Consider the following 26,521-nt stretch of genomic DNA (forward strand, 5'->3'; position numbering starts at 1 on the left):
CTGAGCTCCATTAGGTAATTTATTTTCGTGTTTAATTGCGTGGCACGTCTATGACTACATCTATTATAGATCCTTCTATCAATCGTCTATCTAACCGGAGCAGTTTGGGTGATTGAAAATGTTACCCTTTTCCGATATTGCACACCACTCGAGTTTCGTCTTCTGGGAAAATAGGAACATCAATTTCCTTTAGGTGGGTATCATGGAGTGTCAAGAGAAAGGCATGTAAAATCTTTTGACGCATATTCGAGATCTGATAATCGCTGTTAGTTTATCATAGTGATGGCCGTTTTTCTCTTATCTTGATGTCCCTTACAGGCCCTACCTTCCTGGTGCGAATGCTGAATTATCAAAAGTCGAGTCTAGCAAGAAATAAGAAATCTGGTAATTATCTTGTTAAAGAAATATACTGACTATCACGTTCTATATTTGAAATAGGAATAGATGATTCTGACTTGTGGCTCGAATCTCTGTGTAGCACCATGATAATACGGGAGGTAGTCCAATAGAGAGCTATGTAGGTAGCTTTGATAATTATGCTTGTAACCAATGCATACATCAACTATGAGATTCTTATTATAATTTTTTCATCAATAGAAACGGAGTTTCAAATATTGTTAACGTAGGTGGGAATCCCATAGGGAGCTATGTAGGTAGCTTCGACAATAACATCGGTAATCAATACATACATCAACCATAAGACTTATATTACAATTTTCTCATTGACAGAAATGTAAATTTTGAATCTGTATACATATCAGAAACTATCCATTTTTTACTCTGAACCAAAGCAAAAGGAAGTACCAACTATCTATCTTTTACAGAACAAAGTAAGTAATTGTGACTCGACATGAATTCAATATGTAGTCTTCGTAAATAGGTAACTATGCCTTATCATTGATTAGTGATATATATAGTGATATATGTGTATTGAATGTCCATAATATCCGCTGCCCTGTACCGATCAATTGGTGAAAAATAGTTCAATAATATGACCCCGCCTCTTTTCATTCATCTTTTTAGGACTGCCAAAGTTACCAGTATGTAATAAATTCCCAGTTTGGTTGGTCCTATGTCAAATGAGCACAGAAATCCAAAACTTAAACTCATGTTTATTTATGAGTTAGACTTGTCTAAAGATGGGCCTTCGACTAATTCTCCTCAATGTTGATGTATTACCTTTTTGCTATGAAACGTAAAGTAAATAGGATGATACTTATTAGATGAAATGTTATTATAATTATTTCTGTTGATAGACACGTTAGTTTGCTTATTTTAATGTTGAAATGTGTTGTTTATTATCTAGGTTACCAAGTGGCCTGTCCTGAAGAAGGCGCTGGTCGCCGAAACGCACGTCGATTATTCATTTCTGTGCCACATACATTTGTGTTTTTTATACTTTATTAGTTTTTTTTTCCCCTATTCCCTTGCATATTTATTGTATTTTATGTTGATATTTTATGTATAGTTCTTTTGAACTATTTTTAATTTTTGATTTATTAAATAATTGATTTTTACTGTTTCATATTATTTCATTGTCGTGTTGACAATAAAATTGTAATTTCATCTTCGAGAATGGTCCTTTGCTCTTATGTCATTTCCTAAGACAAGCAACTACGATTTCCTAGGTAGATGTTTACACATATGAATTTTCCCTGACCTAGGAGTTGCAAAAAATTTTTTTTTGCTCAGGGGGTCCTTGTTTCATACACCACGATTCATTCAAATATGCCACATCTGGAAAGCCATAATTGCCGCTGATACAATCTAGTACCAGGCTAACCACCCGCCTCTTTCTCCTTATGTACGTGCCTGAAATGGGAGTACTTTTACCAGGGTCTAAAGCAGTGGAGGAGGAACCATCATCATCATGCCTTCAAGAATGCCGTGACATCCCCTCTTATACTTCTTTCTATTTAGCTAGGGTATCAGCAACAGCCTCCTGAAGTAACTTCTGATTGTCTTGGGCTGACAAAATGTATGGAGGATTAGGGCCATGAAATCTTGAGGAATTCCTTGAAATGTTCCTACTACTCTTTCCTACAGCTTAATTTAAAGAAGCTAAAAGAGGCAGATGTTAAGCTTCCTGGTTCTTTTTACCTCTTTGATCCCAAACAGAATGATGAAGTCTGCCTGCTTACAAAACATAAAAACAAGCATTTAAATCTGAGTTTTACAGCTATTGGCATTGTAAATGGCAATGTAGGTGAATATGATACGGCAGCTGACTGCATTCATTTTATTTCATCAGCCTAATGAATAGCAATACACCATAACCATACAATCACCCCCTGGAAAACTAAATCTCACTTATAAGGCTTTAAACTTCCCTAAAGCCTTGCAAGATTAAAAAAAGTTACCTTTAACACATCCTCCCAGCTGTAAAACATAAGCTCCAATTATGGAAGAGAGGATTGAAAATGTATATCACAGTGGGAAAAGTGATAATGTTGGGGTCCCCCACAACTTAAGGTGAGGACTCAGATGATAACCTGGAAATGAAAAGCATGCCTTGTGGAATGATTTTGTGGTGGTCCCATCATACTAGGACCACCACAGGCTGAGTTATAGGCAAAAATGTGTTTTCAATAAACGGCCCACAAAGCATTATGTGGCGAGTTTCTGTAGTGCAGTGAATATTATTGTATTGGCTCCCCTGCAGAGCTGCAGTATAGTTTTCAATTCATTTTCATTCCTTTCTGCAGGCTCCTAGCACGTTTCCCTTTTTAGAATGGGTGCACAAAAAAGCATTTGTTTGTCAAGTTGACAAAGAAATGCTTTTTAGGTCTCGCCTAGGCAGCGCATGCACTGTCTATCTGAGACATCAAGTAATATGTATATGTATTGAAACTCCACCTACTCCACCCTCTTTGCTTTTAATTGGTTTCTTCGCTTGTCTGCTTTAATTTCTTTTTTCTCACAGGCTAAAGCGCTTTGTAGTTTGTCCTCTATTTCCTTGGGAACACCGCCTAACTTCAGTATACATGCTGCTAGTGGAATGAAGTGTTTGTCTTGGAACTCTTTTTTTTTCTTTGCTTGCTTTTTCTTCAGTGTTGCAGTGTTTGATGCATGTCTGTTGTGCCCCCACCATCATCACCCCTACTGTTACCCACTTTTGTTGTCCCCCACCGCTACCCGCCTCTTCTCCTTGGTAATTGATGCTTTCTGCCTTGATCATAGCGATATTAAGCATTTGAGTGTTGCCAGTGCCGTGTTAATGTTATTCTTTGTAATTTAATATCACACTGGAGAGCATTTTGCGATGCGCATGGTGTTGAGTGTTTCATAACACATTGGAGAGCATTTCTGTGATGAGCATGGTGTTGAGTGTTTCATTGGTATTGTTTCCCGCCTTACCTCGGGTTCAGTTGGGCTGTAAAGCAGAGGGTGCCTTTGAGAGCTTCACGGGGTGTGAGCTGCAGACCCCCGCCAAATGGGCAGCAGCTGTAGAAAGAGTCACTGTGAGCTTTCTATGTGAGGTCTGGCAGGGTCGGAAAGGATGCTGCTGTGGTTGGCAAGGGTGAGGAGGTGTTGCATGCTGTAAGTATGTGCTTTTGTTCTTATGCATGTGTCATAATAAGTCCAGAGGCGCGGTACAGGTCACTCCACAAATAGAATTGTATTTTGGCACATGTTATTTTTAGTATACGGCTAACAAACCTCTATTTCTTTCTGGTCTCGGTAGGATGAGGAACTGAGTTGTCCCTGCAGTATTTCGCATCTCCGCTGCATTTAGCCAACCCACGAGCAATTTCTCTTTGTAGCTATTTGCAAGTGCTGTGTTGAATGTGGTTTCTCTGTGCTTCCTCTAAAGGGGAACAATTTGTACCAGAAGTGGTGCGGGGGTTATCTTTTTTAGCTTTATTACAAAGGCGGGAGGAGCTGTACAAGCCACGCCACAAATAGAATTGTATTTTGGCACATGTTATATTTAGTATGTGGCTGATAAACCAGGCATAAACTTCTGTCCAACCAAAAATATGGATATTGCACAGACTAGGATAGATTTATACCTATACATATGAAAACTGAAACTTTCCAAATTCTTTATGGAACATCCAAAGAAGGAACCCATTCCAAATATGATACCTGAAGCCACTCTTAAAGCAAAAGATGTGACAGCCTATCTAACGTTACTCAATCTTAATGCTTTGGAAGATGAAGAGATCACCCTTCAAGACGCTCACAAACAAATTGGTGCAGGCCTGAGTGACAAACATCCCAAATCAAGATTTTATCCCCAGTTATATCCAGGGAATAAATTAGATCTCTTTCAGGAAGCTGTCACACAAGATCTATATCAAATCAAAAAATGGGTTACAAAGACAATTTAACAAAGGAAGAAAGGGATGCTTTATATAACCTCTCAAATGACAAACAAATAATAATAAAGACAGCCGACAAAGGCGGAAATATTGTGATCTTGGACAGGCAAGATTACATCAATGAGGCACACAGACAACTAAGTGATGCAACTTACTATGAGAGGCTACAAGTGAATCCCACCAACAAAATGAAAAGAGAGATAGATGAACACATTGATAAATGGACAGCTCTTAAATTACTCAATGACGATGAGAAAAAATACTTAGTGGTGGATCATCCAATCATGGCCACCATTTATTTCCTCCTGAAAGTGCATAAAGACGCAGCATACCCCCCGGGACCACCAATAGTCTCGGCTAACGGATCTCTTCTAGAGCCAATGGCTAAATATATAGACTACTTTTTGCAACCTTTTGTAACCAATCTGGAATCCTACATTAAGGATACAAGTGACACTTTGCGAAAGCTTGAATTAATCACCTGGGATGACTCCTATCACCTAATAACAATGGACGTCATCTCATTGTATACCACCATAGCAAATGACGTGGGTATCAATGCGTGTAAATATTTTTTGCAAGAAAGGACTATACATCTAAACGACCACAACTGTATGCTATTGAAAATGTTGGAAATCTGCCTCACTGGGAACATCTTTCTCTTTGGAGAGGAAATGTACAGACAATGCAATGGCACGGCCATGGGCTTTTCCTGTAGCCCCAGCTATGCATGCCTCACCATGGGATGGTGGGAAAAAGAAGTGGCATGGAATATACAGAACCAAAAATATGTGGAAAAAATTGTTCAATGGTCGAGATTCATCGATGACCTCATAATTGTGTGGAAAGGAACAGCAATGGAATTTCAGGAGTATTTCGAAATACTGAATACGAGTATGGAAACTCTAAAATTCACTTATCAAATAAACAAAACTGAAGCTATATTCCTGGACACAAAGATCTATATAAAGGACAATACAATTCAAACAACTCTACATCGCAAAACTGCCACCAATGCCACCCTACAAGCTGGTTTCCACCAAAGATCATTAATTCAAAACATACCATACGGCGAATTTCTTCGAATTCGCTGAATTTGCAGTGAGGAAGATGAGTGGCTAAAACACAGTACAAACACCGCAAAAAGATTCAAAAATCTTCAATACAATACTGGCACGATAAACAGTGGTTGGAAGAAGGCAAATGCAAAAACACGAAGTGATTGTCTGAAAATCAAATCCAAAACTATAAAAAACCAACAGAGATAAGATTTATAACAGACTTCTCCCAGAATTCTAAAATGGTAAACCTAATTCTCAAGAAGAATTGGAAAATTCTAAAATTAGATGGCACCATTGGTAAAATGATAGGGGATCACCCCATAATAACATACCGGAGAGCAAGGAATCTCAAAGATTACCTAGTGCATAGTCATTTTGACACTCAAAATAAAAGCAAAGACTGGCTACAAACTAAAGGCTTCATTAAATGCTACAATTGCAAGGTCTGTATAATAGCCAAACCTACTCTGGAAATCCAAATGGCCAATAAAAAGATGTGGAAAATTCCAAACTTAATCAGCTGTAAAAGCAGATATGTGGTGTACATTGTAGAATGCCCATGCAGACTGAAATACATAGGCAGCACGACATGTGAGTTAAAACAGAGAATTTTGGAACACACTTGTGCCACCACACACAAGGACAAAAACAATGCCATAGCCAGACACATGGAATTGGTCCATAATGGGGATTGGAAAACTTTGAAATTCTATGGCATTGATCAAGTCATAGACAATAAACGGGGAGGAAATTTGGAAAAATTACTCCGTCAGAAGGAATCTCAACATTTCTTAAAATTCAGAACAATGACCCCCTTTGGTTTAAACCAGTCGGAGGAACTTTATGTGCACCTTTAGTGATCTTTGATAGAACTACTATACAAACAGCAAACAGCAAACAGAATTGATTCAAATGTTCTAAATAATCTGTGCACAAAAAAAAGAGGACAAATGCTGTTATATCTGAAATCATACTAACAACAAATGGGGTCAATCACACTGCATTTTGTGTATATATGTATAAAAAAAGAAAAAACTTTAACTGAAAGCTCACCCGAGATGGTTTTGTAAATTTGCACGTTTTTTACATTGGTCAAAGCATATAAAACTACATGTCCCATAAGGCTTATGGGTTTGTATTGACCAAAATGCTGTAGGAAATGATGTAATACCTTTTCAAACATATGTAAACCAATAGTAACTGTTTGTTTGTAAGTTACTGTGATCAAGCAGCGGCTTCTGCGAAACGCGTCGGCTTTTTGCTTTGTCTTGCCGAGTGAACCGATAACATGCAAAATTGAAAATTAAATAAGCAACCTTGTTGAAACGGAATCCTTTGGCGTGTGCGACCCTTCTTTTCCTGGTCTCTGGGAGTTTAATGCATAAATCACGGCGTGGTCCTGCCGTCAGAACCGCACCGCCGTCAGATCGCTGGTTAGCAGGGCAATTGGACTATCCTTGGCTAAGATATATATATATATATATATATATATATATATATATATATATATATATATATATATATATATATATATATATATATATATATATATATATTCACTGAAAAAACCATAGGTTATAGACCATATATAGTTAGGGATTAGCATTTAAAAAACCTTATTTTATTTGCACAAAACCATTGAAATTCCATATATAGTTAGTTGCACTAACTATATATCGCGGACCCGCAATCCACTGCTAATGATGTCACATATTACATCATTCATGACATGGTCAGTGACATCACTGATGACATCACTGATGACATCTCAAATGACATCACTGATGACATCACTGATGACATCACTGATGACAACACCCAGTGACTGTATGTTTCTGTAAAGTTAAAATATGTCTTACATATTGAAGAATGAGTGGATGTATAAGTGTCTGGATGAAGGATTTAGTAGGTGCATGACTGACTGTATGAGATAATGATTACATGTGTCTCACTGAGTGTATGGGTTAGTGATTAAAGTGTCTTAATTTGGCAATCATTATTTATGTTGTTCTGTAAACTGCTGCATGTTTAAATCAGTAGCTATATCAGTAACTATATGGGTTATTGAATGGTTGCCCAAGTATTTGTATGGGAGACTGAGTATGTGTGTGGGTGGCTGGGAGGTGTATAACTCTGTGCATAGATGTGTGAGCAGTTGATTCCCTAGGTGTATGGGTTCAAAAGTGCATGTAGAAACAGCTGTATGGGCGGTTGACTGTGTGCATGAGTATATTGGTGAGTGAATGGATATCTCAGTGCTACATGTCAAAGTAAGTACATATGTAAAACACACTCCATGTGAGAGTTGACATATATAAATAACTGAACATAAGAGCCAGTGAATGTGTGAGTGGCTGTATGAATCATTGTGAACTTGTATCAAGGATTGTATAAGAGAGTAAATATGTGTTACTATATGTTTGAATAAGTAAGGTGTGTATAACTGTATAGTTGAGGAAATGGAGATGTGATTGATTCTTTGCATGACTGACTAGGTGTGTGAGTAACTCCATGGATGTGTGACAGTCTGTGAGTGCCTGTTTACACTGAGTGTATCTAAGGTTATATTAGAGTCTGAAGATGTATTATCACATAAATGATATCATCAGTGATGTAATCAGTAATGTCAAATGAGATGTCAGTGATGTCATCAGTGATGTCATTTGAGATGTCATCAGTGATGTCATCAGTGATGTCATTTGAGATGTCATCAGTGATGTCATCAGTGATGTCACTGACCATGTCATGAATGATGTAATATGTGACATCATTAGCAGTGGATTGCGGGTCCGCGATATATAGTTAGTGCAACTAACTATATATGGAATTTCAATGGTTTTGTGCAAATAAAATAAGGTTTTTTAAATGCTAATCCCTAACTATATATGGTCTATAACCTATGGTTTTTTCAGTGAATTTTCAAGGTTTTGTAAATGCAAATTCCTAACTATATATGGTCTATAACCTATGGTTTTTTCTGTGAATTTCATTGGTTTTTTAAAAGCTAATATCTATAGCTGTAAAATATATTCTTTATTAAGTGACGTATCACGTAGCCCGTGAGACGCCTCATGATGCATCGCATAACCGTGACGTATCGTCTCTGCAGCGCAAACCAAACCCAAAACGTAAGCGCGCCAGAACATGCTTAAAGATATATATATATTTTTTTAACCTTAATTAGACAAAATCCACACGTGCACATATCACAAACGTTCAAAAAACACAATATGTCGGACTCCCGTTACGCTGCCGGTTAGCTGCCCGGTTAACGTACCAGGAAGCACCTTTACCGCGAAAAATCGCAATTTTTTTTTTCTTTTGCCCCGCAGGGAACTTTAATAGTCCCCTCATCAATCCTAGGGGTTCAGGAGGGGTCTGCCTTACCCCTTTCATTCATTTACACCTTTTTTTTTCCACCTCTTGTCTCTCGATCCTACCGAGAGACAAGATGGCGGCCGCTCCGGACTGTTTACAATGTTGACAGCCAATCAGCTACTCCTCAGACTCCCGTTACACTGCCGGTTAGCTTCCCGGTTAGCTGTCCGGTTAGCTGCCCGGTTCGCGTACCAAGACGCGTCTCTACGGCGAAAAAATCGGATTTTTTTTTTTTTTTTTGGCCCCGCGTGGCTTTATAATATCCCCCTCATCAATCCTATGGGGTCAGAAGGGGTCTACCTTGCCCTCTTTCCTTCATTTCCCCCTTTGTTTTGGTCTCCTCTTGTCTCTCGATCCTACCGAGAGACAAGATGGCGGCCGCTCCGGACTGTTTACAATGTTGACAGCCAATCAGCTACTCCTCAGACTCCCGTTACACTGCCGGTTAGCTTCCCGGTTAGCTGCCCGGTTAGCTGCCCAGTTCGCTTACCAAGACGCGTCTCTACGGCGAAAAAATCGGATTTTTTTTTTTTTTTTGGGGCCCCGCGTGGCTCTATAATATCCCCCTCATCAATCCTAGGGGGTCAGAAGGGGTCTACCTTGCCCCCTTTCCTTCATTTCCCCCTTTGTTTTGGCCTCCTCTTGTCTCTCGATCCTACCGAGAGACAAGATGGCGGCCGCTCCGGACTGTTTAGAATGTTGACAGACACCGGAGAGCCAATCAGCTTCGCTTCGCAAAGTTCCGATACGCGAAAAGTTCGCTAACCGGAGCGCTACCCGGAGCGCTGTTACAGATATATATCTTGTTTTAAACGTTAATTTCTCAAAATCCACTGAAGCACATATATTGAGACCTAGCAAAGGCACATCGGGCTAACAGTCCCTACAATTTTGCCAAGTTTCGTGGAAATCCATTCAGCCGTTCGGGCTAAAAGTGAGGCCAACCGCCCTATGGAAATTAACATGGGAAAAACGTGTTTTGGGACCCCCCTTTTTTCTCGGCCCCCCCTTGACGAACCCCCCCCCAAATTTCCAGGAGCTGCTCAGAAACAAAATGTGCCATTTTCCTGAAAATTTCAGCCAATTCCGTCCACAAACGCCAAAGTTATTAGGCATAGAATTTTCAAAAGTTCCATAGAGAAAAAATCCTAACTATATATACCTACTGGCTATCGCCAGTAGGTAATATATATATATATATATATATATATATATATATATATATATATATATATATATATATATATATATATATCCTACCTGAACTGCAAAATGGATAATAAACGTTTGCTGTAAACACTCTGCAAGCCGTGTGGTGGTCCGTACTTTCTGTGGTTTCAACCTGGGAAACAGAAATTGATCCATATATATATATATATATATATATATATATATAAATATATATATATATATATATATATATATATATATATATATATATATATATATATATATATATATATATATATATATATATATTATATATATATATATATATGAAAATCATATATATAGAAAATATCACATATAATAGAAATATTACATTCCTAAAAACATGAAAGAATGCAGTAACATGAGCATGTACATAATAATAAGCATGAAAAAAGCGTCTGAAAAGCAGTAAGAGGAGGAGGGAAACAGAGGCTCACCTTATCTGAAAAGGTTACGAAGAACTGCTTGACCCACTGAAGCATCAGTCTCGCTGGCTGCGTCCAAACAATAGTGTTTGGTGAAAGTATTCCTGCTGGCCCAGGTTCCCGCTCTGCAGATGTGCTGAAGAGGAACTCCAGCGAAAAGAGCAGTCGAGGAAGGCATGGCTCTCGTTGAATGAGCTCTTGGTGTTGTCTGCAGAGGTCTTCCTGCTTGTGTATGGCAAAAGTCAATATTTGCAGAGATCCATCTTGCTATTGTTTGTTTAGACACTGCATGACCTTGACGAATTGTTCCATAGGCAACGAACAATTGATACGATTTGCGAATTGCAGAAGTCCTTTGTAAGTAAAACTTCAAACACCTCTTGATGTCTAGTGTATGCAATGCCCTTTCAGCAGGGGATTGCGGGTTAGGAAAGAATGTTTTTAAGATGACTGGCTCATTCAGGTAAAAGTCCGAAGGCACCTTAGGCATGAATTTTGGATTTGTGCGGAGCACTACCGAATCAGACGTGAACTGCAGAAAAGGTGGCTGGACCGTGAAAGCTTGGACATCACTGACTCTTCTAGATGAAGTTAAAGCCAATAAAAGTGACACCTTCCATGTTAGAAATGTCAAATCCACTTTGTGAATTGGTTCAAAAGGATGGCGCATGAGTTGTGCTAACACCACATTTAGATGCCACGATGGCGGTGGACGACGAACAGGAGGGAACATTCTGAAAAGTCCCTTGAAAAACTGTTGTATTATTCTGGAAGAATAGAGTGAAGTGGACCCATCCTGGCAGTACCTTGAAATGGCTGCTAGGAAGACCTTTAGAGTTGCGTGCAATAATCCCGACCGTGCCAGATGTAGGAAAAACTGTAATATCTGCTCTGGCTTGGCTAGAAAAGGATGAATTACAACTGAGTGGCACCAGACACAGAATCTCTTCCATTTAAGTCTGTATGTTTTAATCATAGCAGGTGCTCTAGCTTTGGCTAGCACCTTTTTGCAATCTGGAGGCAAATTCGGGTGGGCGAATTCAAGGTACTCAGGCGCCAAGCTGCTAATTTCAGAGATGTCGGGTCCGGGTGGTAAATCTGACCATCCTGGATGGAGAGGAGGTCCGGAATCGGTCTAAACTGTATTGGTTCGCACTCTGATAGGAGAAGGAGCTCGGTGAACCAGTATTGGCGAGGCCATCTGGGGGCAATCAGGATCAGGTGACACGGTTCTTTCTTCATCTTCCGAAGAACCCTGGGAACCAAAGGTATCGGAGGAAAGGCGTAAGCATATATTTGATATCAGTTGATCAAAAACGCATTCCCCTGAGAGTCTTTGTGGAGATGCCAGCTTGCAAAGAACCAGCATTTGCTGTTCTCCTTGGTCGCAAAAAGGTCTAGATCCGGATGACCCCACCGCTGAAAGATCCGATCCACTGTGGATGGTGTAGTTCCCATTCGCGGGTGGACACCTTTGTCCTGCTGAGAGTGTCCGCAAGAACGTTTGCCGTTCCCGGAACATGGACCGCCAGTAGATTGATTCAGTGTCGTATTGCCCATGCCCATATTTCTTGGGCTTCCTGAGACAGAAGAGTCGATCTTGTTCCTCCCTGGTTAAAATAGTGCATGCTTGAAGTATTGTCTGTGCGCACCAATACTGTGGCCCCTTGAACGTTTGCGCGAAAGGACTTGAGGGCTAGGAAGATGGCTCTCAGCTCCAACAGATTGATATGCCAGAGTTTCTGTTGAGGACTCCATTTCCCGCTGATTGTTAGCCCCTGAAGATGTGCTCCCCAACCTTCGAGGGATGCGTCCGTGGTGATTGTAAAGTTTGGTGCGTCTTGGAGGAATGCGCAACCCTGTTGCAAATTTTTTCTCTGAATCCACCAGAGAAGATTTTCTCGGATACAAGGGGTGATCCGAATGAGGTCCTCGAATGAGCCGGAGATCTGCAGCCATTGCAGGCTGAGCTCTTCTTGAAGAGGTCTCATCCTTAGACGGCAATTCAGTATCAAAGGAATGCAAGAAGAGACCATCCCCAGAAAAGATTTGAATTGTCGGGCTGAAACTGACCTTTTTGAAAGTAAGCTTCGAGCAATGCCCTGTATCTTGACTTGTCTCTCGTCTGACACAAAAGCTTGGGCTAACTGTGTGTCCAGGGTTGCTCCCAAGAAAGCTTGTCTTTGGGACGGTTCTAGTTGTGACTTGTCATAATTGACGAAAAGACCCAGTGATTGAAAGAGGCACAGACACCGCTGGATATGGTTGCTTGCGTTTTTGTAAGAATTCGCCTTGATAAGGCAGTCGTCTAAGTATGGAAATATCTGTATTCCCTCCAGCCGGAGGTGTGCTCCTACAGGAGCCAGGACCTTCGTGAACACCCTGGGTGCCGAGCGTAGTCCAAAGGGAAGGACTTTGAACTGATAATCCCTGCCAGCCACTCTGAATCTTAGGAATTTCCTCTGCCGAGGCAAAATAGGGATGTGGAAATATGCATCTTGGAGATCTAAGGTGGCCATGTATTCTCCCTCCGAAAGAAGATGCAGTATTTCTTGAAGTGACAGCATCCAGAACGTCAGCTTTTTCAGGTACTTGTTTAGAGCACGGAGATCCAGAATTGGATGCCATTCTCCATTCTTCTTCTTTATGAGAAAGAATCTGGAGTAGAAACCTGCTCCTCTTTGAGCCCGAGGAACCTTTTCTATTGCTTCTTTCTTTAACATCAAATTGATCTGGGAAAACAACTCTCGAGATGGGCTGGAGGTGGGCCCTTTGGGGGTACGTTTGGAGGGAACTTTTCGAATTCGAGGGCATGGCCCTTGGCCACAATGTCCAGGACCCACTTGTCTGATGTTATTGAGGACCATTTTGAGAAGAAATTTGAGATTTTTCCTCCAATCTTTTTGTGAGGCTGCAACAGTAGCGGTGGCAGGAGATGACACTCATTGTCTTTTATTCTTCCCACGATAGGCAGGCTTCCTTTTGTTTTGGGAATAATTGGTGTTGCGCTGACCATAGGACTGGTAACGCTGATCTTGGTAACATTGATTGCCTTGCCTGTAGGAGGACTGCTGACTATAAATTCCTCTATTAGAGGACAATCCACATCCTCGAAAGGGCGGCTTCCGAAATTGTAAGGTGCCCAGGGATCTAGCCGTTTCCGTGTCTCCTTGATTGTTTGAAGGGCTTCTTCAATATGCGGGCCAAACAAAAACTCTCCGTCGTAAGGCATGTCCAATACCTTTGCTTGAACCTCCTGGCTGAACGAAGTCGCTTTTAGCCAGCTCTGCCTGCGTAAAACAGCTGCCCCTGCCAATTGTCTGAATCCAGTTGAGGCAACATCAACTGCAGAGTCGATCATCTCCGTCGATCATCTCCACCTTCCTGCAGGATTTTCAAAGCCTCAGACTTGGAGGGCTCTGGAAGCATGTTGATATATGGCGAGATGTCAGACCACATTTGCTTGTCATATCTGCCCAGTATGGCCAATGAGTTAGCAGCCCTGACTGTGGTCGCTGCCATTGTTGACACATGCTTACCAATTGCATCGAGACGCCTGCCGTCTCTATCCGGTGGGACTGCGATTGGAGAGGAAGGGTTTCTGGACCGTTTCTGTGCAGCTTGTATGATTACCGAATCTAGTTTCGGTTGTCCTATAAGGCAAGCTGGAGACTTCTTAGGAGCCTTATATTTGTTATTGATCCTTGGCAGGATTGGAGGAATAGATGCAGGAGTAGACATGACTTTAATCCCCTCCTTCCAAATGAAATCGATAATAGGTATCGATTTAACTTGTCTCCTTGGCTGATCCTTGAAATCGTAAAGGAAGCATTCTTGTTGTGTAGCTTCCATGTTGATATGAAAGCGTTTTGTAGCTCTCTCCATGAGAAGATGAAACCCTCCTACGTCAACCGGAGGTGAATCAGCAATAGCCGGACGTGAAGGAGAAGGTGTCTGAACTTGATAATCGTCCCACTCTGACATTATGGAACCTTCATCAACTTCCCCTTCTTCTCTCTCTTCTTCCTCAGAAGAATGTGGTTCTTCAGGCTGATCGGATACTACAGGTGGAGGAGACTTTGGAGGTCTAAAATCCGATATTGGCGTTTGCACCACAGGTGTAGGAGGCACAGAGTCCGCTGACTCCGACGGTCGAAAACGCCTGTAATAATCGTTGAGCATATGCTGAAGATTTGTTAGCAATGCTACTGGCATCTGAGCTAAGGGAACAGTTATGACAGGAGATGACACAAGCTCAGGTGAATGATGGTCGTCTTGGTTGTCCTCCTGGTATTTGATGTTCAATTCAGAAGGACTTGTAGCCGTACCAAACCTTTCATCTATATCAGATTCCTCCTCACTGTCATCAGAGTCCCGTAACTTGTCAGGGACTTGAAGTGGTACCTTTTGAGGCGATAGGCGTAGAGGAGACAAAGGTTCTAGGCCAGAAACGCGTCTCTGGAGCAAAGATGGCTTTGACATGGGCGCAAAAGCCGTAGATGGTGACCAAACCTGCATGGTGGTACATGTGGACAGTTGCGGCGTCGACGGAGGCCCCATCGAAGGGCTCGTCGACGGAGGTTTGGCTCCAGATGATAAAGAAGTCATCTTCGACGATTGAGTTATCTTCGCCGACGAGAAAGATTTTTTCGACGACGGTGTCTTCGTCGACGACGATGGATTCTTCATAGATGACGGTGTCTTCGGCGACGAAGGTGTCGGATTCGTTAATGAGCTCGTCGTCAACGGGATGTTCGACGATGGTGATGGAACAGCCGTCGATGGTGGCGTCGACAAAGCTATCGTCGACGGGATCTTCTTCAGCTTGGCCGTCGACGAGGGGTTGACTATGGCAGATGAAGATTCCTTTGTCGACGAGATAGGTCTAACAGCAACATAGACCATCGTCGACGCTGCGGACATTAACATCTCAGGCTTAGGTGAAGTAAAAGTTACCGTAGCCGCAGTCGTTGCGTCGACTGGGATCTTCGTCGATGATGGTATCGTCAACGACGGAGGCTGTTTCTGAGGTAAAGTCTTCTCAGAAGCCATCTTTAGAGGTAACTTTTTGGTTGTTCTTCTCGGGGACGTAGATGGCCCAAGTTTGGCCTTAGCAGGGGGAGTAGCCTTCAAAGTGGAAGGCCTCTCAGACCCCTTAGAAGATTGTTGCCTCTTTACAATCTTAGCCCCAGGAGAAGATAACACCTCTTCAGCAGCTCTCTTTCTAGATGGTGTTGTAGATCCCGAGACAATACTGCCTACCTCAGAAACAGAATAGTCTTGATCTTTCAGCTTTTGTAGCCACAAAAGCAGGCGACCTTCTCTGTCCCTGAGAGTCTTCTGAGGGAAGGTCCTACAAATCTTGCAGTCCTTCACCTGATGGTCAGGGTATGGGCAATAAATTCACTTCTTGTGGGGATCTTCCTTAAAAAGCCGGAGCTTACCACAAGAGTCACAAGGCCTGAACAAAGATTTCTTGGAAGTAGACATCCTCAAAACTAAATTCCAGAAGGAAAATAGAGAAGTACTGAGCAGAGCTCAGGGAGACTCCCTTCACACGACGTGCGGTAGAAAATCTGAGAGCCTGAGCCTCTGAGGAGAACCTTCTGGTGGGTGCTGATGCCTGATTGGCTGCAGTTTGGGCTGTACAAAATGACTAGGATAGTCATGAGTGTGGAAGTTTTTTCTCCTGTAGCTTGGGCTACTTTACTTCCGGGTTGGTTATTACCAAGGTTTTCTATTTTATTATGGCATTTTATTGCTTTTTTATGTACCGTGGGACTCCCACTCCGACGACGGGGAATGATTCAGGCATGTGAATCTATGAAAGGCACCCCAATACTGGAGAATGTGGTTTCTCTGTGCTTCCTCTAAACGGGAACGATTTTTACCAAAAGTGGTGTAGGGGGTTTTCTTTCTTAGCTTTATCATAAAGGCTGGAGGAGCTGTACAGGCCACGTCACAAATATAATTGCATTCTGGCACATGTTATATATTCAGTATGCGGCTGACAAATCCCTATTTCTTTCTGGTCTCTGAAGGATGTGGAACTGAGTTGTCCCTGCAGTATTTCGCATCTCTGCTGCGTTTAGCCAACCAACCGAGCTATCTCTCTCTGTGGCTATTTGCAAGCGCTGTGTAAAAACTGTTTTCTTTGTGCTTCCTTTAAACGGGAACGTTTAAAGTTTTGGTGTTTTATTTAAACGTTAATACTGTTTAGCATTTGTACTTTCTTATCACCTGCTTAGAAAGTGCTGAATAATTGCGCACTGATCTACTCTAAAATAATACCATCCGCTTTGATGGCAGTGAGGCTCCATATAAATTGTTATTATGAAAATTAGCTGTATAAATGTTAAGAAGATTGTATATGAAGTGCTCTTGGTAACAGTATAGCAATATCTATTTACTGATATTCAGGTTACTTCCGCTTTTATAGTGCTTAATTTATACCAGAAGAGGTGCCCGGGCTAACCTTTCTTAGCTTCATTACAAAGCCCGGAGGAGCTGTACAGGCCACGCCACAAATAGAATTGTATTTTAGCACATGTTATTTTTAGTATGCGGCTTACAAATCCCTATTTCTTTCTTGTCTCAGGAGGATGAGGAACTGTTGCAAGGATTCTGCACATACACAGAACTATGCATAGGAAACCTGGACCTCAGTGTGTAGTGGTGTACCAAAAACCCACCTTAGTGCCCGGAACCCGAATCCAACTAGCTATAGTGTCTCATTCGTTCTCCGTACTACAGCGAAGCCACCAATGATTAGACATCCTAGAACATGTAAGTCAGATCCTCCCAGGAATCGCAGGAGTAAGAACGCTCTTTCGCTCACTCACTCATACTTGTCCACAACGTGAATAATCATAGACACTGTATAGTTTAAAATGTTTATTTTAACTAACCTTCTCTATAATGCAGTACACGAGCCAATACTAGCAGCAAAATGCATAAACACAAGATAGTAAGCATTGTTACAATTCCATAGAAAATAAACAGGGATATCATTCTATAAAGATAGTGGAAAAAGGACTACTGTGTCTTGCCACCCTCCCCGTTCTAGGAAATAGTTTATTATAGAAGTAGAAGACCTATGGGCTTTGTCAGGGGGACCACATACCTCTAGTTTTAGATGCAAATGTTTACAACACCGTTCAAGCACAGCTCTTCTCTCTGGAAGGGTATTCTTGAAGTGCCTAACATGCATGCAATGCCTTATTAAAAGCACTTAATTTTCAGTAGTGCAGCTGTGTGTGTATTATGTCTAACATGTGTGGGACTGACCAAAGCAGATTAACGAGAGACATTGTTTTTCGACCTTGACCATGATGTGCAGACGAGACCCACAGAGTACAGCAAGAAATTTGAAAGGTAGATGGTTCTTATGTGGATGAGCACAAGCACTGTCCTTGCGAAAACAAAGTAATATAGAAATGTGTGCAAGAGCAGCAACATGGCAGTCAAGCATGTACTAACACATGCTTACTTAGCAATGTCCACAGTGAATCCCACATCCTCACTACACCCTCCCCTGGTCAGTCCATTGGATGTAAGCATAGGACGAACACAGAGTTCAAGAAGAGTGAGCAGAGTTCATGAGTTTCTATAGTCTTATCAAATTTGTAAAAAAAATGGATGGGGGAGAGGAAAAAAATAAAAATAAAAATGGGATTGTAAATTGGGTGCGAACCTCAAGTTTGCCCAAAAATACCATTAAAAATAGGCAAAGATGTGCGCCAGCCATTTTAATCCATCAGAGTGTATGAGTAGTAAACAGCCACTGCCTCCAATGGGAAATCATTGTCATCTGCAGAAAAAAGAGATGCCATCGAATTAAGCAAGCAGAACAAGCAAGCATGGTCATCACAATTCGGAGCTTCCAGGACCACCACAGGACAACTTGCGTAATACTCAATGTTGCTACGTTGTAGGAGATCCTGCGCAGCTGCATAGATATCCCATTGTGCCAACACTCCAAGTGCAGCTGCACATGCCATAAAAACAATCCCGGAGCATTCTTGCTCATGGGCCACTAAGGGACTCATCAACAGGTCGTAATCCGGGTCAGGAGATGACGTTTAGGAGAGGAAGAGATTCAATGCCCATTGAAAGGAACATTCCAAGCAGGAGAAGACGGGTTGCACGTAAGTGTAGGTCACAAAGTGGAAAGACAGTCCATAAGCTATGCTGAGTGTCGCCAGTGGCAGTGTACGATAGCAGTCAAGCATACGGTCACAAAGCATTTGCAGCCGATCTGGGTTGTGTAGGACCCCAAGAGGAGCAGCCATTGCATAGTAGGCAAATCAATAACAGGACACCAGCGGCTATGGTGACCAACAGAGGTAAACCTCCAAAGACGCTAGAAAAAATAGAATGAATAAAGGCTGGTATCACACCAAATATAGTCTGAAAAGAGGTCACAAGGCCAGAGCCCACTACTTAAAAAAATGTACCAGGCCGTGTGTATCAGACACATTGAAGATCCTGTGAAATAATTCACCAAAATGGAGTGGGAGATTGGTATTTTAAAGGGCTTGAATTTCGGAATTAGTGCTCGCTATCTGCAAAACAAATGTTTCACGTGCAGAAGTGAGTGGGACTTCTTGCTGAAATAATAGCGCTTTTATTCTGCTCAACTTATTGAAGTCTGTTTTCAAAGTCGGGATACAAGGCTAAATTGAGACTTTGAGCTTCCCCTGCGGGGGGCGGGAAAAGCTAAATTTTACAACAAACTACGCGCTGTGAAACTGTTACAATATATGGGATGCCAGCCAGCAAACCACAACATTCTTCGTCATTTAAAAGAAGATAGCTACCGTTAGCAAGCAGAGTGAAAGTGGATTTAATAGCTGGTACTGGAATACCTGTTAAAACACATGCAAGATTTGTGGCGGTATTACTACAAGCCCAGTGTAACTGTATGTTTTTGCAGACAAGGAAAAGATCTATTGTTGATTCACAAGATTCTCCTGTAAGATATACCTCCTTGTCATCTCACAAACATCTGTACGTGAAAGGCAAGGACCATACCTCATGCAGGAAAGTGCAGCCTAGGGGTTCATAGCGACCTATCGGGTAATACCTCATGCAGGAGCTAAATTGAAACACTGATAATGGTTAAGAGATAACCCTGTGGATGAGCCAGACAGCAGAGTCCATTTCTGCCACAGAGAAGGGTCAAGGGTCTATCTTTTTATTATGTAAAAGAGTATATGTTGCATCTTTCACAGACATAAATTTATGTTTCTCTGTCAAATTAAAAGGCAAAAAAAAAGAGTTTGCAAAGTCCATGCAAACTGCATAACAGAAAGCAATTGACTTTGACCATCATACAATACAGACACATCTTCTGGAACAACATCAACAACAGATGAAACAATAATATATAAGGTGTAAGTGCGGAAAAACAGAGTGTTAATACTATTATCAACTACAGCAAGTACTTTTTCTAAATTTGCTTGATCTATTTCCCTTAAGCGTAAAGTGATTTCAATTTGAGACAGCTCCCAAATTTCATTGTAAGCTGCGTAAACAAATCTTTTTCTCCTGGGACCAGCCGGTCCCTTGATAAAGTCAGACAAATCAATGTTATTAGATAACAAAAATAAAATGTTGTTTCAGGGACGATAAGGATGAGTGCTGTTACCAATTTTGACATAACTTACCCATAGAGTACATGGTAACCAAGTGTGTATTTGCAAACTGTGGGCCAGGTCTAACCTGTTTGTAACCAGGAAGTATGTTATAGAAACGTAATTAGAAGGCATCAGAAGTTGTCTGCCAAACCAACCATCCTAGTGGATCTAAACTGGAGACATTTAATGTCATATTCTGAAATAAAGCTTGCAGTTCTTCAATGGAGTAATTAGTATGCAACCTCCAGTTATGATACATAGCGAGGGTAGAAATGGCAGGGGCATTCATCTGTTTTGTAGTGGCTAAGCTAATACAGGTTGTTTGATACATGGAATCATTCAAAAACAGAATTTGGGTTGGGATAAGGCACGCCCGATGTAAAGATTCAGTGCCGCGAACCTGCCAGGTTCTAGAACCCCAGACGGATTTCAAATCAACGGTGGCCTCCCAATGTTCATAGCCACCCACTGACAATTTATCTATAAAAGAATTCGAATACAACAATTTTGTGTGAGTCAACATCACCTTGGGACTAGATAAAATGTTAAATTTAAAATAAAAGGACCCCGGATTTCACCTATCAAAATATGTAAATTTCCTTAACAGAATTTTGGCACTGCCTTCTAATGGAGTCGGGCAATGTTCCAATTGTGTGTAATTAAAAACATTTCTAAATGTATTAGCCTTATGTAGGTAATGGTGTACAAAATGATGATAACAATATAAATCAGCATAAATAGCAGCATTTAAATATAAATCTTCAGCATCAAAGGCAGCATAATACTACAAATCTGAAAATATAGATTGTACTGCCTGCACATCCCAATCGTCTGAACGTATGTTCTGTTTCACTACATCACCCATTGATACACGAAGTACATTTGGTACATTAATAATCTCTGTTGGGCTATGAATTTGGAAATCCACAGCATCCTAGACAATGCCATCAGTGACTGGAAACGATTCAGAAAAGGGGGTGGTGATGAACAGAGTGTCTGAATTAAGCAGACCACTCTTACCCAGTCCAAAGATCAGGGCTTGATCCATCACCATTTTTTAGCTCACTGCACCATCCCAGCTCAGAACCTGGCTACATGCAAATTAGTCTGTTCCTGTCCCAGTGCATGATGGGAACAGGGCAAACCAAACTACCAAGCCAATTCTTATACTGGGAAGGAAACAAGCTACCGGGGACCGGAAAGGCAGAATTGTTGACAAGAGTCTGGTCTCGCTTCATGATGTAGGAAGACGAGTGCGGAGCCAAAGTTCCAGTTACCAACTGAGATCTCTTCACTGAAGATATTGGTGTGAAATCATCATCACTGCAGATATTGGTGTGAGATCACCATTACTTCAGATATAGGTGTGAGATCACTATTACAGCTGATATAGGTGTGAGATCACCATCACAGCAGATATAGGTGTGAGATCACTGTCACTGCAGATATAGGTGTGAGATCTCTATCCCTGTAGATATTGGTGTGAGATCACTATCACTGCAGATATTGGTGTAAGATCTCCATCATTGTAGATATTGTTGTGAGATCACCATTACTTCAGATATAGTTGTGCGATCACTATCACTGCAGACATAGGTGTGAGATCACCATCACTGCAGATATAGGTGTGAGATCACTATCACTGTAGCTATAGGTGTGAGATCACGATCACTATCACTGCAGATATAGGTGTAAGATATCCATCACTGTAGATATTGGTGTGGGATCACCATCACTGTAGATATGGGGGTGAGATCACTATCACTGCAGATATTGGTGTGAGATCACCATCACTGCAGCGCTACTTGCTCTGAAAGACATATTGTCTCTATGGTGATTTCCGAAGGGCACTTGAAGCCCCCCCATCATTTTAATTGGCTGACCTCACTGCAGATATCTGGGTGAGATCACTATCACTGCAGATATAGGTGTGAGATCACCATCACTGCAGATATAGGAGTGAGATCAATATCACTGCATCTATAGGTGTGAGACCACCATCACTGCAGATATTGGTGTGAGATCACTATCAGTGCATATGTAGGTGTGACATCACCATCACTGCAGATATTGGTGTGAGATCATCATCACTGCAGATATATGTGTGAGATCACCATTACTTCAGATATAGGTGTGAGATCACCATTACTTCAGATATAGGTGTGAGATCACTATCACTGCAGCTATAGGTGTGAGATCAATATTACTGCAGCTATAGGTGTGAGACCACCGTCACTGCAGATATTGGTGTGAGATCACTATCAGTGCAGATATAGGTGTGAGATCAACATCACTGCAGATATAGGTGTGAGATCTCTACCACTGTAGATATTGGTGTGAGATCATCATCACTGCAGATATAGATGTGAGATCTCTATCACTGTAGATATCGGTGTGAGATCACTCACTATCACTGCAGATATAGGTGTGCGGTCACCATTACTTCAGATATAGATGTGAGATCACTTTCACTGCAGATATAGGTGTGAGATCACCATCACTGCTGAAATAGGTGTGAGATCACTATCACTGCAGCTATAGGTGTGAGATCACCATTACTTCAGATATAGTTGTGAGATCACTATCACTGCAGACATAGGTGTGCGATCACCATTACTTCAGATATAGGTGTGAGCTCACTGGTACAGCTGATATAGGTGTAAGATCACCATCACTGCAGATATAGGTGTGAGATCACTATCACTGCAGATATATAGGTGTGAGATCACCATTACTTCAGATATAGGTGTCAGATTACTATCACTGGAGATATATGTGTGAGATCACTATCACTGCAGATATAAGTGTGAGATCACCATCACTGCAGATATAGGTGTGAGATCACCATCACTGCAGATATAGGTGTGAGATCACTGTCACTGCAGATATAGGTGTGAGATCACCATCACTGCAGATATAGGTGTGAGATCACTGTCACTGCAGATATATAGAATACCTACGTGTTCGATATACAAGAGTTTAAGCTATTGGCATTGTAAATGACAATTCTTTTTATTTATGTTTTAAAAACTAAAACTAAAATAAAAGGCATTGTCATTTACAATGTCAGTAGCTCAAACTGGTTTAAATGCGAGACCTATAGCATTGCAAATGCTTGTTTTGTAAAAGCGCCCCATGACGCCCTTTCATGATAATGTGGGCCTCACCTCATTCTTTACACCAACCATGACTAAAGAAAGGGGCATGGCCGCTATTTTAAAATAAAAAAAAGAAAATGTTGCAAGAGAGCTTGTCCTGCCTGCAACAGCAGGCAGGGCAAAACTATTTCACAAAATAGTGTCTATTTAATGGTCAATTTTAGTACTTTTCACTTGGGATATTTTATTTGAAGTGAACCCCTTCATAATTCAGTGATCTCTGTTTGCTAGCTTTTGCACAAGAGCTCCCTATCCCAATTGTGACACATCGTTGACTCCATTCCAGGGTCAATGGTGCAAAGTAATGAATTCAGTAATGTAGAAGCTTTGCCACGTTCTTCCAGACAGCTGTTAAAGGCTCACTATGATTAATGAATAATCCATACGTGAAAAGACTAGCAGGCTTTTTTTAAAATTTCAATTGGGCAGCCATGCATTTCGGAAATGTGACTGACCACTGCTGATTCCATTATAAATGGTAAATGAAAAAAACTGGTGGGGTTCTGCTCCTCTCTTGAACCAGAGGAACCTGCAAACGTTTTTCAGCATTGAATATGAAAATAAGCATCTTTCAGAAGGAAAAGATATTTCTGTTCACAACAGCCTCAATCAATGATTGATATGTTAAAACCTTAAACCACTGCTTCTTTTCAAACGTGTTTGGTACCTTGCGCAAATATCCAGATGTTTGTCTTGTTCCTACCATTGACAAAAAACTGGAGCTGACAGTTTTTTTCTGGCTGACTTCTGTAATTGCAGAACAATGAGTGCACTGTTTCTTAAAGAGGAAAATGTACACGCGTGGGTATGGAATTTGGAGAGAGGTCACCAAATGTGGATAAATCTTTCAAGTATTCAACCACCAAGTGTCTGGTAGTTGCAGCTCTTCACAAGCAGTGAAAAGCCGTACACATCTCCAAATAGAAGCCTTGTTTTCTGGGTGAGTCTGCAATGAGTCACTGAGTTTGGGCTTGGCTGCCTGCCTTAAGACACTTGCTGGGTAAAACCCCTGCACTGACCGCTGTTTTTACTGGGCTGTAGCATAATGCTGAGGTCATTGCCAGAGTTCCACCCTCTTCACTGAAAGATATTCTCTAGGGACCTTAAAAATAGACCTTGAATCACTCCCTCTGCTCTAAGCAGACAGACTTGGCAGTGGTGTCAAACTCTATTTACGTTTTCTTGGCTTTTATCAAAATAGGAACCAATGATAGAGGTGCCTAAGAAAAGTCAGTAACGCACTCACTCTAAATGTGCACATAAATGACACAGTCTCAAGCAAGACGTTACTCATAGTGCTATTTATTTACCTGCTCTGTTGGAAATATCCACCATAGGCATGCTGAGTAAGTTAGACAATTGCTTTTCCTTATGAGACACATACAGTGTTGCTAAGAGGTACTATTCAGGAAAAAAGGGACACATTTGCTAGTTGTCCAGCATGAACTTGTTGTAACAGCTATGCAGAGGCTTAGAATTAGCTACCTCAAGCTTGGAATACTATAAGAGCAACACCACCACACCCCCGCAGCATATAAAATGGTAATGTCATTATTGCGTGTGGAGATGGAAATCCGTCAGAATATTTTGCAAAAATAAGAACTTGCAAAAGAAAAGTCCAACTCTAAAAATTAGACTGAAATGTTGTACCTTGGAGTCCCTCCATGATTTGCACGAATAAAATACATCTCACTAACGGGTCAAATGCAGGACAATCGCTTCAATAATGAAATATGGCAAACTGCACAAATATGTTCTTGCCTACAAAACAACACATTGTTTATGTTATCATAGACAAATGCCATTGCTTGAGTGAAATGGAAGATGTTTATACCTGTGTCACGCTAATTGTCCTATCTCCTTTTAGCCTATATTTTGATATATCTACTGACTTACCCTATTCTGTGAATATTTTTCCATTTCTGTGGTTTACACTACTAGTCAATCTCACTGTCTATAAAACTTGGTAGTACTTCTTAATCTGACAAAGCAATAATTTCATGTACTTCTAATCGTCCCTTCAACATGCCTGTGAGTATACAATCTTAGAATAATTTTCTTTACTCAAAACCCTGATCCTTTGATCCCAAAGTTGTACTTATGGGCCCCACCAAATGTATTTATTGAATGCTCTGTGTAGTTTTTATATACAAAGACCTTCATTTCAAGTGGGTTGGTAATTGGACATGAAGCTAACAGTGCCCGAGATACCAATTCTGGCTGGATCTCCACTCCAATTAATAGATATTCTTAATTAATGGTTCAAGAAAGGTGACAAGCGTGCTGTACCCAGAATTACCAGGTCTAATTTTGATTTTTTTCCCCACAATTCCAGGCCCAATTTCACACATATTTTTCTTCTAAGTGAATCCCTGCACCGAGTAAAACTGTTCTTCCCGTCATGAGCTCCTGAATGTTTTAACCTGTTCTCAATATGTTTCTGAAGCACTAAAGACCTTATGGCAAAGTGTGTTAAATGAAAATGTAATCAATAATCCGAGAATACTGTTAGGGACTGCTGAACTAAATATTGCATTTATGTGTCTTATATCTCAGATGCTATATTTGTGCAGCATCTGCAACGAGATAAAGGGAGTTTATGCTCTGAAGGATTCCCTTTCAAATCCAAACGAATGTCTGTGAATGCAGCGATGGAGGCTGAAGAGCGACAGCAGACATCCATTCGTACATTCTCAACGTAGACAACGGAGTCCCATCTTCTGAAGGGACAAGGGCTTCAAACGAGAAATGTTTGGCAGGATGGGAGGAGACATCTGAGAGAGCATGCAGAGGTCCTCTTGATTGCTGTCGGCTCTCCCTCTTATGATCACAGTTTTCATTGTGATATGTGCTCCTCATTGACAGCTTCCATTTTGCAAATAGATACCACCTCCTTTAGGGTATTGGTATCCAGCCAGTGGTTTGAGATTGAAATATTGGTTGCAAAGAAAGGGCTGCCTCTTTCGATACCATTCCTCACAAGGGGACAAAAATTGCCATGTGGACTTTACAGTTTGCAAATCCATTTGCAACTTAATGTGTACTTAGTGCATTGTGACTACAGTTTATGAATTTGGAAAACCTGCATTTTAGCACAGTGTGGCCTTAAAAAAGGGAAAGCTATCAACACATTGGAAAAAGGTATATTTTAAAGGAAGACGTTCGTTCTATCGTAGGACTTTTTAACACTTTTATTTCACCACGAACACTTACATCCGAAGTAATCATGGTATACATGCTGAAGTTACAAAACTCCTTCAAAACTAAGCAAACAGAAATAAAATAGGACTAAAATTGAGGAAAAACACCTTAAGGTGGAATAAA

The 26,521-nt window shown here is 41.0% G+C and overlaps 1 protein-coding gene and 1 pseudogene across 1 annotated transcript in view; both read right to left on the minus strand.

Moving 5' to 3' along the window:
• LOC147683395 (unconventional myosin-VIIb-like) overlaps nt 1-26,521 on the minus strand; it is a 1,214,266-nt gene that overhangs the window by 704,281 nt on the left and 483,464 nt on the right. The window lies entirely within an intron of this gene.
• On the minus strand, nt 10,458-13,029 carry LOC147683396 (uncharacterized; annotated as a pseudogene).

The sequence above is a fragment of the Lissotriton vulgaris genome, chromosome 11 (assembly GCF_964263255.1).
Source record: "Lissotriton vulgaris chromosome 11, aLisVul1.2, whole genome shotgun sequence".
NCBI classification, from domain to species: domain Eukaryota; kingdom Metazoa; phylum Chordata; class Amphibia; order Caudata; family Salamandridae; genus Lissotriton; species Lissotriton vulgaris.